Genomic DNA, 17,348 nt, shown 5'->3' on the forward strand with positions numbered 1-17,348 from the left:
TTATTCTCTCTGCCTTCCAGCTCCACCTATCCTTTCTCCTGCCTACCTATTGGCTGTTCAGCTCTTTATTAGACCAATCAGGTGTTTTAAACAGGCAAAGTAACACAGCTTCTCAGAATTAAACAAATGCAACACAAAAGAATGCAACACATCTTTGCATCACTAAACAAATATTCTATAGCATAAATGAACGTAATGCATCTTCAACTAATATTCCACAACAAAAGAGCCACTTGAATGAGCACTTTGTTTTAGACTATATGTGTTTATTTTGTTTGGGGAGGCACAGCTGTACTTACACCACAGGCCAGTGTGAAGATCAGAGACCAGAAGGACAACTCTCAACTCTCAGGAATCAGTTCTCTCCTTCTACCGTGTGATATACGGGGATCCAACTCAGGTGGTCAGGCCTGCACACAAGCACCTCTACCTGCTGAGCCATCCCACAGGACTTGAGATGAACAGGTAAAATGTGTGATCTGTACAGTGTGTAAATTCTATCCCAATAATCCTGTTTGTCTGTTTCAAGTCATACTGAAACATTTTGGCAAGCTTTTCCTGAAGAAAAACTCCACTATTATAGCTCCACAATCAATATTTTTAGTTTTATTCTATTCTAAATAAAAATCATTCATGAATAATTAAAATTACACATTATTCTAAAAGCTGATATTATTATAAAAGATATAGATTTGATTCTCAACTCTACCTGCAGCCAGACAGTGTGACACTGGACAAGTCATATCTCATTTCTTCCCTGGGATCCTCAGTATCCTTGACAGCAAACAAGAATCCACATCTGGCCCACGGGGTTCCCTGCTCCATCTCATTGTATGGTCCAGATGTACCCTCCCCATGGCATCCAAGGGAAAGGTGAATTTGGCCCAAGCATCCTCTCATAGAGGGGCAACCACTGCACATTCTCACAAAAGCAGCCTAGAGGCTCCTGCCAGCCCTGAACATCATAAAAATTAGAAATACTTCCAAAATGGGGGAATAAGGGTATATCTAAGTTGATAGAGTGCTTGCCCAGCGAACAAAACCCTGGGTTCAATCTCTCACACCATATAAATCATGAGTAGTGGTGCACATTATAATCCTATCACTCAGGAAAGAGAGACAGGAGGATCACAAGTTCAAGTTCATCCTCAGCTACATAGAAAACTCAAGGACAGTTTGGACTACATGAGACTCTGTCTCAAGAAAGGGGGAGAGGGGAGGAGAGGAAGGGGAAGGATGGGAGGGGATGGAGGGAGGTTGAGAAGTAACCAAGTAACCTAGGCTGTTGCCAAGATAATGGGCTACTTTGCACAAACTGACAGCAAGGTCCCATTGCTGAAGACAACACCCACACAACTCACTGAACATGGAGAGGCTGAGCTGGTGTCCTCACAGAACCCTCACCCCCCTGTTCTAGTGTCTGACATGGAAAGGTGCTCTGTAGACTACCAAAGGAGAAAAACAAACACCAACCCAACCACAAAAACCTTTGATCTACAATCTGGCCTCCCTGCAAAATACACTAAAGCAATGGTGGCACAGAACGTGTGGGAGTCACCAACCGATGTCTGAGAGACCAATCAATTTCCAGAAACCACAATACCAATTACTATTGGTACGGATGCTGGCTAGTTTGATGTCAACTTACCACAGGCTAAAGTCATCTGAAAGGCTAGAACCTCAACAGAGGAGGAGTGGATCTAGAACAGAGGGGGCTGGGGGTGGGGGACTGGGAGAAAAGGAGGGAGGGGGAACTGCCATCAGGATGTAATATATAAGAAAATAATAAATTTTTAAAAAATAAAGTAATTTCTGTGAAAGCGACTATTTAATCAAAAGAAAATGAGGATACAAGAATACAAGGAAAACACAAGACCCAATAAACAGGGAGCTAGCCCAGGAAGTTCTTTTTTAAAAACCTGGGATAATAGTGTCACAGATGCTTAGGCAGTGACAAGTCAAAATTAAAACAATAAATCAGACAGTCTGAGAAGAAGTCTTTCAGAAGCAAATTCACATTAATAGTCTGATTAGGATGCTGGAAATTCTATAGAAGGTGAGTTTATATGCGTCTGTTGTCCACAGGAAAACAAAAACCAAGACAAATAAATCCTACAGGGAAAGAATTTAGAAGAAGTATGAAACCAAAATACAATATGTTTTCAAGCTATTGTGAGAATAAGAGAAAAGGAAATCAACCGGCCTTCATGACTGAGACATTCTGCTGGCCACAGTTCCGTTTCTGAGATATTACATTTCCTTCCAACTGCAAGTTGATGCAATATATAAATAAAATTTACCTGACTCATTAAAAAAAAAAAGAAAAGAAAAAGGAAGGAAGGAAGAAAAAGAAAATGCCTCCATAAGATCAGGCTGTAGGCAAGCCTGTAGGGTGTTTTAATTAGTAATTGATGTGGGAGGGCCCAGCCTGTGGCAAGTAGACCTGGGTTTGGTAAGAAAGCAAGCCAAACTGGGAGTGGTGGTGCACGCCTTTAATCCCAGCACTCAGGAGGCAGAGGCAGGCAGATCTCTGTGAGTTCGAGGCCAGCCTGGTCAACAAAGTGAGTTCCAGGACAGCCAGGGCTACACAGAGAAACCAAAACAGGAATAAAGAAAGCAGGCTGAGCAAACCATGAAGCACAAGCCAGTAAGCAGCACTCCTCCATGGGCTCTGCGTCAGCTCCTGCCTCCAGGTTCCTGCCCTGTGTGAGTTCCTATGGCAGCACCCCTCCATGGGCTCTGCGTCAGCTCCTGCCTCCGGGTTCCTGCCCTGTGTGAGTTCCTATCGTGACGTCCTTGGATAGTGAACAATGATGTGAAAGCATAAACTAAAAAAACCCTTTCCTCCTCAAGTTGCTTTGGTCATGGTGTTTCCTCACAGCAGGAGTAGCAGTAAGACAGAATGACTATGAAGAAAGTTGTTAAAAGAAAGCATGGACAGGAACAACAGTACACATTCGGTCATTTCCCAGTAAGGCTCCTTGTTGACCCTCCTTCAGCTTGAATTAGAAGACAAAGTCATTCCTGCTACTCCAGCTCAGGCAGCAAAGAGAAGGTCTAGCGTCCCAACATCTTTGCAGTTCATTGAGAATAGTCAACAGTTCGTGAACATTGGTAAAATGGCTGGGTAAGCATCAGACTGTAAATCTAAATACAGAGGTTTAAGTTCTCTTCTTACCAAGCCTTGAGGTGAAGTCTATATTGAATTTAAAAAAAAAAAAAAAAAAAAAAAACCACCTCTACCACGACTTCTCCAACCCCTTTCTCTGTAGACAGTTGTAGGGTATTTAGTTGTTAACTACAATTTCATGGGGTCAGCTCCATCAATCTAGAGGAGGATTTGACTTAATAAGAGCAATGATTTGCATTCAGTAGATGTAAGATAATGTCTTGCAATCCTTAGATAGCAGAAGTTAAACTTAAAAGTTTGCTTAGGGCTTTAAAGGCTCTTAGACTAATTATATCCTAAATTTCTGGTTAAGGGAACTAATGATAGGAAGAATGGATGGGGTGGGGGTTAAAGTACTACGAATAATTAGGGGAGTGAGTACTCAGTTATTTTTTATATTTTCTTCATGGTTAACTATTTTGATGCTGTTGGTTGATGGGAAACTAGTGAGTGAGGTAGTGCAAAAGTAAGTATCTATAGAAGAATAGGTTAGTATTCTCCCAGCATCCCCCAGTCCCTACCTGTTACTGGATCCTTCTGGCTGGCATGCCCTGTCCCCTACCCTAAATTCCTCCAGCCAAGGGGCCAGGCTGCCCTTCTCCCAGCAGCCCTTCCCTATATAATCCAGCCATATTGGCTACACTAGTCCCTTTTTTATCCTTTTTACCCTTTACTCTCCCAGCCTCTTGGTCTCCTGGTTCTTTCCTACCCCCTCTCTTCACATAGCCCAGCTCAGGGTCATGTCCTCTCTGGACTCTACCAGATGTCTCTGCCTCTGCCTATGCTCTCCCTTTTATCTACAATAAACCTTCTCCTCCACCATACCTAGGAGCAGTCATGTCCTTTTCGTTTTATTTCTTTTTTTCATTCAGGTATGATGCTCAAATTCATAGAGAGGTTTTAATTGTATCTATATTCCTGGCTAAAGAAAGGAATGAGCATAGCAGAGACATTGTTGAAAGAAATAATAGTCATGATTATTAAAAGACAAAGTACCATTGAGAATGCAAACACCACCACCAAATAACCAAGCTTTACGCACATACACATTTAACAATAACTCTAAATATCAATGTCCTCAATTCCTCAATCAAAAGATACAGGATGACTGAACTGATCAAGAAACAAAATCCACCTACCTGTTCTCTATAAGAAACACATCTTAACTTTAAAGATAGGCACCACCTTAGAGTAAAGGGATGGATAAAAGCCTTCCAATCAAATGGGACCAGGAAGCAAGCAGGCATCTCTATCCCAATAGATAACAAAATAGATTTCAAACTAAAACCAACCAGAAGAGATAAAGAGATGCACTTCATTCTAATCAAGAGAACAGTTAACCAAAAAGACATTATTATCCTAAACATATGCACCAAACTTTGGGGCACCCAATTTCATTTTTTTAAAAAAGGTATTACTGGATTTAAAGACACAGATTAATGTCACTCCATTAATTATAGGTTATTTCAATATCCCACTTTCTCCAATAGACAGATCATCTGGACAAAAAAAAAAATAAACAGGAAAACATCAGAATGAATTGCCATCATGCATCAAGTGTACTTCACAGATGTCTACAGAACACTCCACCCAAGCACCAAAGAACACACACTCTACCCTGCAGCACACAGACCCTTCTAAAACAGACCACATCCTGGGACACAAAACAAGTCTTTACGGATCCCAAAAGACTTAACGAACTCCTTGTAGCCTATCTGACTGCAGTATGATAAAACTTCAAGTGAACAGCAAGTGCATCTCTAACAAATACACAAATTCTCAGGCAATGAACAATTCATTGCTGAATGATGGATGAGTCAAAGAAGAAATAAAGAAAAAAATGAAAAATTTCCTGGAACTAAATGAAAATGAAAGCACAACACAGCAAAAAGTTCTGGGACACAGTGAAAGCAGTCCTGTGAGGGAAATTCAGAGCTCTAAGTGCCAAAATAACCAACCAAAAATTCAGAAAGAGCTAAAATAAATGACTTAACGACGCAATTTAAGAATTTGGAAATACAAGAACAAACCAAATCCAAACCCAGGTGACAGCAAGAAATAAATTTTTTTTTAAAAAGTCAGAGAAGGAATCAATGAAATAGAGACAAAGAGAATAAAACAAAGAATCAATGAATCTAAGAGCTGTTGTCTGAGAAGATAAAGAAGATTGACAGACCCTGAGCTCAACTAACCAAACCAAAAGAAAGAGGGGACCCAAATTAACAGACTCAGAAATGGAAGGGGAAACATTGCAACAGACACCAAAGAAATTCAGAATATCATAGAGGAATGTGTTAAAAATCTGTCCTCCAGGCTGGAGAGATGGCTCAGGGATTAAGAGCACTAGCTGCTCTTCCAGAGGTCCTGAGTTCAATTCCCAGCAACCACATGGTGGCTCCCAACCATCTGTAATGAGATCTGGCGCCCTCTTCTGGCCTGCAGGCAGAACACTGTATACATAATAAATCTTTAAAAAAAAAAAAATTGAATCTTAAAAAAAAAAAATCTGGAAAAAAAAACAAAGAAATAGCCGGGTGGTGGTGGCGGCGGCGGCGGCGGCGGCGGCAGCGGCGGACGCCTTTAATCCCAGCACTCAGGAGGCAGAGCCAGGCGAATCTCTGTGAGTTCGAGGCCAGCCTGGGCTACCAAGTGAGTTCCAGGAGAGGCGCAAAGCTACACAGAGAAACCCTGTCTCGAAAAACCAAAAAAAAAAAAAAAAAAAAAGAAGAAATGGATGGACTTCTAGATTCAGCCAAACCACCAAAATTAAACCAAGAAGTCAACAATCTAAACAGATCCATAACAAATGAAGAGATCCCTATAGTATTAAAAAAAATCGGGCTAGAGAGATGACTCAGAGGTAAGAACACTGACTGCTTTTTCCAGAGGTCCTGAGTTCAATTCCCAGCAACCACGTGGTGGCTCACCACCATCTGTAACAAGATCTGGTGCCCTCTTCTGGCATGCAGTCATATATGCTGTATACATAATAAATAAATAAATCTTTTTTTAAAAATCCTTCCAGCTAAAAAAAAAAAAAAAAAAAAAAAAAAAAAAAAAAAAAAAGTCCCAGGGTCAGATGGAGCCATAAAGGAATTCTACCAGATTTTCAAAAAATAATCTACAGCCAGCCATTATTCAAAAAAACAAAAAGAAAAGAAAAGAAAGAAAGAAACAGAAGGAACACTCCCAAACTTCTACTACCCAAACCAGTAAGATTCAACAGCAGAAAGAAAGAAAGAAAGAAAGAAAGAGAGAGAGAGAGAGAGAGAGAGAGAGAGAGAGAGAGAGAGAGAAAGAAAGAAAGAAAGAAAGAAAGAAAGAAAGAAAGAAAGAAAGAAAGAAAAGAAAAGAAAACTATAGGTCAATATACCTGATGAACATGGACTGTCCCAAAAATAAAGTGAAGTGTGGCTAAGACACCCAATGTCATCTCATGGAGCCTGTGGTTCAACCTTCTAGGGTGATGCCTGAGGCTTTCAGGCTGTAGCTAAACAGACAAGACATTTTAAGGGACTGCTTGTCTGTAAAATAGGATTTTAATGGTAATGATTTAAAAATACTGGTCTATTATTTATATCTGAATCTGGTGGCAGGGATAGGTCCCGTTGAGCACATGACTACTGAGATTCCTTAGAAGGTTTGAGTTGAGCAAGGGTTTAGGTTAGTGCATTTCTCTATCCCCACCTGGACAGGCCCGTGGACTAGATCCTTGGGGGTGCTGGAGGTCACAGGACCCAACCATGATGTTTCACTCTGCCCAGGTCACCTTGAGTCCCTTCGCTCATGGGGCAAAGGATCCAGAAGGATGTTGCCAGCTGTAAAAGATGCTCAAGCTTCTGAGAACCGGGGAAACCCCTGGTCGGACAGCCTCTGTCTGGGATGAAATGCACGTCCCTCTCAACTGCTGCTCTGTTTTCAGACTGATTCATAAGTGAACCAGGAAGTGAGTGATGTGAAGGAATGCTGACACCTGCCCCGAGGGCCAGACAGTAGGCGCGGACTCAGACCACCGGGTCTGGAGGAGAGCTGTCTTCTGCAGAGCAGGTGCTAAAGTTGCCTCTTCCAGCATGATACAGATAATTTTTCTCATATTTAAATTTTTCTGTTTTGAAACAGTGTCTTGCTATGTCTCCCCAGCCACACTCTTGCCTCTGCTTCTCAAGTCCTGCGGGTAGCGCATTGGGGCCACCTTGCTTGGTTCTAACATAGGTGATTTTTTTAAGTAATACTTTTTAGTACAATATGGCATCTCCATGTGTTTAACTATTTCAGTCACACTTTGCTAAAAACAAGAAAATTCTCTCATAGAACCACACTACAATTATCAAAGGCAGGAAATTGGGCTAGAGAGGCCAGCTGGGGAGGTTTGAACCCCAAATCAAGGACAAGCTCTGGTCTTTTCCCACAGGACACCAGACCATGAACACAGACAGACATCAAGGCTCCAAGACTGCGGCAGTTCTGAGATGACCTCTAGGGGGCAGCATCGCCTCGCTCCTAGCTCCTGCCGTCCTTGGGTGTGGCTCCACTGAGTGCCCCAGGCTTTGCAGACAGACAGCTTTCAACAAACTGCACTTTCCTGGGGATGACAGCTGCGCTCCCAGCTGCTTCCACTGCTGTGGTTAATCTTTTCCGTCTCTGCCACCCCAGATCAGACATGCGTTTCTGTCTCAGAGCCAGGGGATTGCCTTTTTACAGAGCACAGGGGCTGAGAATCTTGCTCCATACTCTGCATTGTGAGTTTCATGACATGAGAAAAAGATACAAGTTATCTCTTCATTTTAAGCTGGTGAGGGGGAACACATGTGTTTTCTACTTCTTTGATCCATCATTGTCTCTGCTAGACAGCCTCCTCCCCTCAACAGCAGGTAGCTTGGGACAGACAGGGCATCTGCCTGTTTGCTGATGATGGGGGGTGGTGGTGTAGCGTGGGACAGGGGATAGGAATGTGGACCCAGGGGCTCCTTCATACCTAGGAGTTTCTCCAGATATCCAGTCTTTCCTCAATCCTCAGCAGCACAGAGATTCCCAAGCACCCAGCTGTTAAGACCCACTTTGCAACTTTGGTTTTCCTGTATATCATAGAGATTATGGTAGTTAACATGTGTCTCATAGTTCTCATTGTTCAGGAGTCTTGAACAGCCCATACTTTCCCTATAGACTTTCCAAAGCTGAAGGGTTCAGAGGACAGTCAAATCCAGATGCTGTGGCATGTATCAGGTGTCTCAGCTACTTGGAAGGCTGAGCTGGGAGGCTCCCCTGAGCCCAGGGGTGTAAGACCTGCCTATACAGCATAGTAGACCCCGTCTTAAATAAATGAACAAACAAATTAGTAACTAAGCACACAGTCAAAGGCAGTTAAGAACAAAAAGACTTAAGAGTTGATCTGTTGTTACTCCCTTAGAAAACCTCATGCCTTGGGGATAGCCAGGTTGATGAGGGTCACAGTATGAACACAGTACAGCTCTGAGGAAGGGCTGGATGGATATTTTCTATGTCACTAATGGTGCCTTTCAATGTCCTGAGAGTTGTGTGCAAACCGTTGATGAGAACAGGGTGGGTGAGGATGCTGCCTGGGTAAAGCATGTGGCTCTTCAACTTCTGGGTTTGCCTTGTGACTCCTTGACCTTGCATTCATGCATCCCCAGGTGATTTTCAAGCATCCTCACATCTCTTGTTCTATCAGATACCACACAGTGTGTGGTAGCAGCCTAGGCATTCTGCCCAGAACCACAGAGTTTCCTTCAGGAGGAACGAGGACTAGACCGAAGGACTAGACATCATAGTCTGTGCTCTTTTCTCTGTATTTTACTACCTGACCACAAATGTTGTCTTTCTGCAGAGCTGGAAGGCAGAGACCTTGGGTACCACGGGTGCCCTGTTGTGTCCCTGTGACCTTGTCTTTAAAAACAGAGACTGGCCACACCATGGCCTCACAGCCTCCAGTCTGCCTTCAGTTACTTAGAAGGTAACCATGGACCAGCAACCTACATCTGCAGAGTGTAAGAGATGCAAGCCTCCGGCTTCATTCCAGGCTTGCTAGGTGACATGGCTCTAGTTTACTCTCTCTTTGCAAGTATTGCTCTTCTGTCATGAGACCCGTATGGTCAGAGCTGGCCCTATTGGGGAAACTGCTCTCAAAGTGTGTGTGCACACGGATGAAGAGGCTTTCATTTCCTCTGAGCTCAGAGGCAGATTTTCTGCTTGTTGAAGTTTATAAAGGACTCCTTAAGACTCATGGGCACAAGATTTCATGACCAGGAGGAAGGCACAAAGCCTCCAGGGCCCCACAGCTCCAAGGGCACTGTGTCTGTTGTCTCTGTCCCATGCACAAGGTTGCACTTAACTATGAAACACTATCCCTTTCTGAAAGAGTACTTCTCACAGACAGGATGTGCCTTTCTGCCCTGAGCACCCATGTTCCCCAATTAAAGGAGGCGGCCCCATACTGGGTCATCAAACTCACAGTTCTGAGAAATTATTTAGGATATCCAAGTGGTGTTCTCAGAGCTTTCCTAGACAAGCCTATAAAAAGGACTCAATGGGATTCCACTTCTCTTTCACATTGTCAGCTAGATGCTGACTTACCTGACCTCTCACAAAACTTCAAGGTGATTGAACCTTATGCAGGAGTCTGATGCAACGAACAGCCGGTTACAGTTACCTTATCCTGCTTCAGGGCTCTCTGGTCCATGGTCCAGTGCTTCTGCTCTGCCATCTCATCACAATGGATCCACACCCCTCTCAAGATACATCTTCATACGATGATCCACCCCTTCCCAGGTCCTTTACCCATAGTGGATCTCCTAAGATGGCTCCGCTTTTTCCAGTCTCTTACCTCCCTCTATTCTTTCCAAAATCCAGAATGTAGAGCTATTGCTTCGCGAAGTGTATCACTTCTCCTGGCATCCTTCCCATTCTGACTGATACCCACAGCCCTTTGAGACACAGTACAAATCCTCTCCCAACCTTATATGGGGGCCCCATCTATGGACACCCACTTCCTCTCTCTGGCTCCTCTCTGTCATCTCCCGATTCTATTCCCCGCCCCTCAACTACACCTTCCTAGTCAGTCTCTCAGGTTCACTCTCTAACCATCCATTTTCAGACCTCTAACAGTTTTCAGATGTTTCTCTAGGATCACTTGATGACAGTCACATGATCCACCACAGCTGATCAAGTTAAAACTCTCCTCCTGGGCTGGAGAGTTGGCTCAGCGGTTAAGAGCACTGGTTGTTCTTCCACAGGTCCTGAGTTCAATTCCCAGCAACCACATGGTGGCTCACAACCATCTGTAATGAGATCTGGCACTCTCTTCTGGCCTGCAGGCACACATGCAGACAGAACACTGTATACATAATAAATAAATAAATCTTTAAAAAAAAAAAAAAAAACTCTCCTCTCCTCCTGCTACATAAAGTCAACCAGAACAACACTCTCTTAGATTCTGGGGACAGAGCCTATGTCCTCTCCATCATCTCCGTCAGCAAGCAGCCAATGGGAGAATACTTTGCTCCTCTTCTTTTTTCTGTCTCCAGGTTCTGGAATAAAGGGTTAATGACCTGAAAGCCTCAGGTGGACTGAGAAACTCTGGGCAGGAAAGCTGACTTCACGGATCACACGTGCGGGCTGTCAGGGACCAGGATGCTTCCGTCTGTTGGTACCTCCCACTTTGAGACTGCAGGGAACTGAGATGCAGATGGAATCTTCATCCCTTTTCTGCCATAAAAAACCCCAAGGCCCAGTATCATATGTGCACAGTCTCCATTGTGCATAGTCATGTGTGCACAGTCCTAGTCATGTATACACAGTCTCCATTGTGCATAGTCATGTGTGCACAGTCCTAGTCATGTGTGCACAGTCTCCATTGTGCATAGTCACGTGTGCACAGACCTAGTCATGTGTGCACAGTCTCCATTGTGCATAGTCATGTGTGCAGTCATAGTCATGTGTACACATAGTCATGTGTGCAGTCTCCACTCCCTCAGAGAGGCTGTGGCCCTTCAGCTGTCCTGAGTAAAGAACAGTTCTTCTCCTGGGGAAAAACAAAACAAAACAAAAACCATTACTGGGTCCAGCCCAGACCCATAAAGCAGAGGAACTGAGGCGGGGGCTTCAGCTTTAAGACTCTTAGAAGCTCCTCGGTTGAGTCTAATGCACAAACAGAGTGAGAACCTTTATGTTAAAGTCTGAAAGAACAAATAGAATTAAATCCTGAGCTGTGTTTGAGGCTGCACTTGGTGACTGTGGTTTTTTGTGGTTTTCATAGGGCTAAATTGTTATCCAAGGTCCAGTGTGGTTCTGATGGTGTAAATCACACCAGGTCTGTGTGATTCTGTGACTGGAACACTAGGGCTTCATAAGTGGTTAAAGACGGTCCTGGCTTTTCAGTTCCCCCTTTCTTTGTGATGGTGACACCAATCTGCTGCTTCATGAGATTCTGGAGGAATTGTGTGTGTGTGTGTTAGGTATTTTCTTCACTCACTCTTCACCTTAGTTCTCTTGAGACAGGGTCTCTCACTGAAACTGGAACTCAACCATTTGTCTAGGCTGCCCAGCCAGCTCCCAGCATTGACTTGTCTTGTCTCTAGGGCCGGGGTTATAGACACATGCCACTGTGCCTTGCTTTGACATGGCTGCTGGAGATCTGAACTAATGTCCTCATTTTACCCACAAAGCCATTGCCCCAGCCAGAGATCCATGTTTCCTTGGTGATGCTGTCGACAAAAGAAACAAAAGAGGAGCTGCTTCTTTAGACAGGGAGAAGGCCTTGTGCCAACCACTGGACAAGTGGGAGGTCTTGGGCTAGCCTCATTTGTAAAAACATTGCTGTAGGAGTCCAGCTTCCACCTTTTGAAGGGTTCTTAGGTGGAGGAGAGACGAATGAGAAAATATTAGAAAGAGAGACCTAGATGACGAGAAGAAAGACAGAAACACAGGATAGGTTAAGGAGGGCCTGGATCAATACCCAACAGCCTCATCCTTTAATGAAAAGGGCTTTTTATAATAAGCCAAGGGGAGAGGCAAAATACCTCCCCCTTGCAAGATCAAAGCACACCGTACAGCCAAGTGTAGACCCTGCCAAACACCTGGTAAACACGACCTGGCCAAATCATCTCCTTATGCAGCCCTGCTGGGTAAAGCAAGCTCAGATCCTCTGACCCTGAGTAAGTTCTCACTAGGAAACCTCTGTGGGTCTCCACACATAGCTCTTTCAACCCTCAGCCTGTCTCCTCAGTTATACTATAGTTCACTTTGACCCCAAGTTCCCGCTGGGGTTTAAAGGGTGTCAAAGCACTACCACAACATGCAAAGAGTGATGGGCAAAGATGTCCATGGTCACACTACATAAATCATGACACACAGAGCCAGAAATCAGAGGCTGGGCACACATCAGGAGGCTGAGCCAGGCAAGGGCTGTGGCAGGGTCCCTGTATTTGGCCAAAGTATCACAGGGTAACAAGAATGGCTCACAACTGTAACGCACTCTCCGAGCACCAGGCACTGCCGGTGGGTGGGACTTCCCACGTCCTATAATTTAGCTATGTTTCTCCATCTTTGAAGCAGCATCTCAACTGTGGCCCAGGCCGGTCTAGAACTGTCAATCCTCTGATTCTCCTGCCTCAGCTTCCTAAGTGCTGGGATTACAGGTCTGGGCCACCACACCCATCCCCAGGTATGTGACTTACTCAGTTCTCATCACAGCACCTGACAACTTCCAAGTGTCCTCAGTGAGGGAGAAGGCTAAACTGCCTTTTCTGGGGACACACAGCTTGTCGGGAGCCCTCTGGCACCAAGGTACAAATACTGCATAGTCACATCCACATGCTGCAGTGGGGAGGGTACCAAAAAGTCTGGCAAGGCGGTCTGCCGGGTGAGGGGAACCACTGTGCCAGCCTGCTGTGCCAGCTGTTACACACTGACACGGGGATACCGCCGCCTCTGCTTGCGTTTACTTTCTTTTAAGCAGAGTAGGCCACTCAGTTCTGCTTAGCTGAACACCTAGCAGCCAGATAAATAAGACTGATAATGAATCCCTAGATGAAGGCAACAACTCACTCCCTGCCTCTCTCCTGGGCCCTTGGGGAGAGCCTCATAGCTCTGGTTCCCCCTAGCACTCCCGTGGAGCCTCAGTTTCCAGATCTTGGAAATGAACCTTTGGTCTGTAGAACTTCCTAACACTCTGCACAGGCTAGCACAGGCTCCCAGCAAGCTTTAGATGCAGGGTCCATGGAGATGAAACTCAGGGGTGGATTTGTCACCTGCCTCAGCCTCCAGGAATCCACCCTTGATGAGCGCCTGTGGGCTGTGAATGCTTTAACAGAGCTGGGGCAACAGTGGGAGCTGGCTGCTGGGAAGTCCCAGTAAAGTAGACTGGTGTTGAAAGCAAGTGGTGGCAGAGGGGGCGGGGAGCAGGGGGCGGAGGGGGGGAGGGGGAAGGGGCAGAGCAGGTCTACTGACTGGCAGCCCTATTCTTTCCCAGACCTGCTAACAGGGTCCCTAGCACGGACCCGCCTTCAAGACTGTGGGCACTTGCTCCTTAATCTAGACGGAGGAAGGACAGGTCGTTGTGACTGGCTGGAGACCTGTACGGGGCACTGCCCTAGTCTACGGCCACCAGGCTAGGGTACCTGACTGCCACAGACAACCCCCATTCTCTCCAGTGGGACAAGGAACAGACTTCCCTACATGGCACCCTGGCCCTCTCTAGCCAGCTGGGGAGCCATGTGTACACTCCTCAGGGACATAGTTTGATTTTTATTGATGCTTTGATGCTGAGGCGGGAACTAAGCGCTCAGGCATGCTAGGCTGTCTTCCATCTTCCCAAATCACTCCCGGGTATGTGGGGGGTGTCCTATAAAAAGCCAAGTCCCAGCACATACCACCTAGTAACAGTACTGCCAGTGAACCTGGGATTGACCCAAAACCTGGCGCTTGAGTTCAAGGTGTCTGGGAGCCTTTTCCCTGAAGAAACCCAGGCAGAACCCAGCGAGGCGGACCTCACTCCTGGTTGCAGGGCATTCCTTGGCACAAAGGCCTGGGACCCTCATCCCAACACTCCTGGCTCCAGGGACAGTGCCTTGACTCTGATGGCTGCTGAGGTTGGAAAAGGAAGTAAGGGAAGGCTGACCTTGCTCATCTTAGTGAAGTCCACATGTCAACAAATGGAAACTGAAGGCTAGGTGCAGGGCTGTGTAGACTGAGCCTGAGTCTCTCCGTGCACTAAATCCCATCCAGGGATGATTATGAATGACTCGAGCTCTTGACAGTCTCATGCATTAATGACCTAGCTGCATTTTTCTTGGTTTTGCTTTCGGGTTTTTTGAGACAAGGTTCCACACTGTAGTCCATGCTGGCCTGGAACTCATCCTGCAGCCCCGACTGGCCTTGAATTCACCAAATCCTCTGGCCTCAACCTTCAGACAACCGTTTTGTTGCTGTTTCAGACAGGGTCTCAAGTAGGCCAGTTGCCCTAAACTCCTGTGTAGCTGAGGATGACTTTGATCTCCTGACTCCCCTGCCTTTACCTCTGGAGTGCTGGGATTGCAGGTGTGAACACTGTGTCAGCTGTCTATCCAGGGCTGGGGATCAATCCCGGGCCTCTGTGTGTTTGAGGCTAGCACTGTACTAACTTATGGTTTGAATGAAAAATGCAAAGGTTCTTACCTGAGCTCTTGGTCCTCAGTTGGTGGTGCTGTTTGGGGAGGTTGTGGTGAGGTGCACCCTGCTGAGTGAGGTACTCTACCTGGAAGAGGGCCTTGAGAGCTTAGAGCTGCACCTCACTAATGTGGTGATAAATTGTGTACCCTAATAAACTTGCCTGAGGATCAGAGGACAGAGCCAGCCACTAGATTAGACATAGAGGTCAGGCAGTGGTGGCACACACCTTTAATCCCAGCACTTGAGATCTCATGTCTTTGCTTGGGAAGCACACACACCTTTAATCCCAGGAAGTAATATGACAGGGCAGAGAAAGGTATATAGTCTTGAGGAAACAGGAACTCACCCTCTTTAGGCTGAGGATTTCATAGAGGTAAGAACTAGTGGCTGGCTGTTCTGCTTCTCCGATCTTTCAGCTTTCACCCTGATATCTGGCCTTGGGTTTCCTATTAATAAGACCAAGATTCAAACAACACACTAACAATGTACTGTTTTGTCAGGCAGTGGTGGTGGAGTACACCTTTTATTCCAGCACTCAGGAGGCAGAGGCAGGTGGATCTCTGTTCAAGGTCAGCCTAGTCTCAGTTCCAGGGCAGTGAGGGCTACATAGAGAACCCCTGTCTCATAAAACATACAAAAACAAAACAAAAAACAATTGACTGTTTCATGTTCCGTTAAAGATGTGAGCTCTCAGCTTTCTGTTCCTGCCACCACGCCTGTTGATGCCAAGCATCACAAAGGCCTCCCTGAAACCCAGCTGCTTTTCTTTCTTCCTTTATTTTTTTCTTTCCTTCTTTCCTTCTTTCCTTCCTTCCTTCCTCCCTCCCTCCCTCTCTTCCTTCCTTCCTTCCTTCTTTCTTCCTTTGCTTCTGTTTTTTGGAGACAGGATTCTCTGTGTAGCTCTGGCTATCCTGGAACTAGCAGCTCTGTAGACCAGGCTGGCCTCAAACTCACAGAGGCCTCAGCCTCCAGAGTGCTGGTCTTAAAGGCGGGGGGCCACCACCACTCAGCTGCCCAGTTGCTTCATAAACAGACCATTCTTCTCCAGTTCACACAGCCCTGAGGTAGAGCAGGAGGCAGTATGTGCAAATGGACAACATAGTGGTCCTCTCGGGATGTGTTAACACTAAGAAGGGAGACATCCTCACCTGGACAGGTTCCCGGGATGCTGACCCTCCGGGATGGCCGGAACTCTTCCCTGTTAGGCAGGACTCTCCATTGGTGGTGCTGAGGACTATTTCCCAGGAGAACTAGCCCCACGCTGGCGCACTGGCAGGGCTCCTTCCTTCCAGAAGCCCCATTCCAGAGTCAGGCTGGCCCCAAAGCCGTGTACCACCCCAGGTACAGAGCCCCTCACCTCCTTCACAAGTAGACCACAGAGGCCCCAGTGCAGCATGGAAGGCCCCATCACTGCAACAGAGGTGGTCCAGGAGCCAGCTGGGCACTCACAGATCTAGAGCATAGCCTCAGCCCTCGACCCAGCTGCCACACACTGCCGATCACGTACTATGGGCAACCATGTGAGCCCCCTGGGTCGTTTAGCCTGAACCTGGTTCCTCATCAGCAGGAAGAAGTCAAGGACACAGCCCTTGTGGGATTCCTGGGATGGTAAAGGACTTTAGCTTGGGTACTGTCCGACCTCTCTGGAGGCCGTATTAGGTGGGGCTAAGTCCAATTCGCAACTGTAAATGAGGAATGGTGTAAGTTTGAGGCCTTTTGGGTCTCCACAGAGTTTCAGGAAAGTCAGGGCTACACAGACACACACAGACTCACAAGATACAAACAGACACACAGACACACACACAGACACACACACACAGAGTTGCAGGAGCTTGCTGGACCAGGAAGTCTAAAAGGTAATGAGGCACCTGGAAGGAAGGAAAGGACCTGACTTCTCACCACTATGGCCTGCATTTACAGCTGTCAAAACTGGAGACTTGCATGAAGACATTGGGGGGCTGGGGTAGGAGACCATCTCTGCTCTTGGATGCCTTAAAAATGTGTATGAGGGTTTGCCTACATGTATGTGTACCACGTGTTCCTGGTGATCACAAGGGCCAGAACAGGGTGCTGGATCCCCAGGAACTGGAGTTACTGATGGTTGAGAGCCACTACGTGGGTGCTGAGAACCAAACCCAGGTCCTCTGCAAATGCAGCACAATGCTCTTGACCTCTGAACCATCTCCCAGGAGGACCTAGTTTTGAGAGGCTCCTGGTTCATACAGTGGAATGATGACTCCAGTCGGAGCAAGGGGACAGTGCCTTACTTGCTGTTTGGCGTCCTTCCCACTAGGAGTTTGCATGCTGCTGAATGCCACTGAAGGTGAGAGCCACGAAGGGGTGCTGAGGCTAGACCACCTCATGCAGCCGCATCTAACCAGCACATACGCCTGGGTTTACAGTTCACAGTAGAAGAAGGAGAGCAACCCATAGGGCATTAATGTAAGCCCTGTGGACCAACTGCCCTTGGGGCGGTGCTGTGACCCAGCAGTCTCTGGCTGACTTAACCATGATC

This window comes from Peromyscus eremicus, chromosome 1, assembly GCF_949786415.1.
Source record: "Peromyscus eremicus chromosome 1, PerEre_H2_v1, whole genome shotgun sequence".
NCBI classification, from domain to species: Eukaryota; Metazoa; Chordata; class Mammalia; order Rodentia; family Cricetidae; genus Peromyscus; species Peromyscus eremicus.